Below are 762 nucleotides of genomic sequence, written 5' to 3'. Positions count from 1 at the left end.
ATCGGCCCTGGGCGCACGCACGCCTCCCCGCCTTGGGGCTGTGCAGAGCCCATGCCCGCAGGATGGTGCCGAGCCGGGGCCAGCCGCACAGCTGGAGCAGGGACGAAGCCTGAGAAAGCCCCTGCGCGTTCCCCTCCTGCCTTCTCCCTTCCCGTCCCCAGCTCCATCCGCTGCAGCCCAGACCAGCTGGAGCCAGGCGGCCCTTCCTGGGATTTATTCCAGCTTCCTGCCCCTCCTCGCCGGCCGCGAAAGAAGCGAGGGCTGCCAGGTGTGGCTGGGGGGGGGCGGCCCCCCGCGGCCCCCCCCCCCCCGCGCCTCTGCGGGACCCCGGTTCTCACTGCCGGTACCCCCACCGCAGCCGGGCATCCCCGGCCCTGCACGGTTGGGGCATGAGGTGCTGCACCGGGGACTGCAGGACCCAGCACCCATCCCACCAGCTGCACCCCCGGCCACAGTGGGGAGGCTCTGCGGAGCCCTGGGGAAGAGCAGCCAAGGTGTCCCCCCCGGCCCCAGGCACCAGCACTCCCCACCCGTGAAACCGCCATCCCACTGCCTGGCATTTGCACCCAGGGGTGCCCCCCGTGCACCCCCAGCTCAGCCCATCCCACCCCGCTGCAATCCCTGGCAGGAGCCTGGCACGAGGGGAGGGCGGCCAGAGGCTCCCCCCACCAGCAGGCACCTGCATCGCTGCCCCGAGGGGCCATGGGCGGGGGGGGGAGGATCACCCCAAACCCCACAGCTGCCAGCAGCGGGGCAGGGTTG

Source organism: Aptenodytes forsteri, unplaced genomic scaffold, assembly GCF_000699145.1.
Source record: "Aptenodytes forsteri isolate BGI_AS27 unplaced genomic scaffold, ASM69914v1 Scaffold422, whole genome shotgun sequence".
In the NCBI taxonomy this organism is placed as follows: domain Eukaryota; kingdom Metazoa; phylum Chordata; class Aves; order Sphenisciformes; family Spheniscidae; genus Aptenodytes; species Aptenodytes forsteri.
This window is presented reverse-complemented; position numbering follows the sequence as displayed.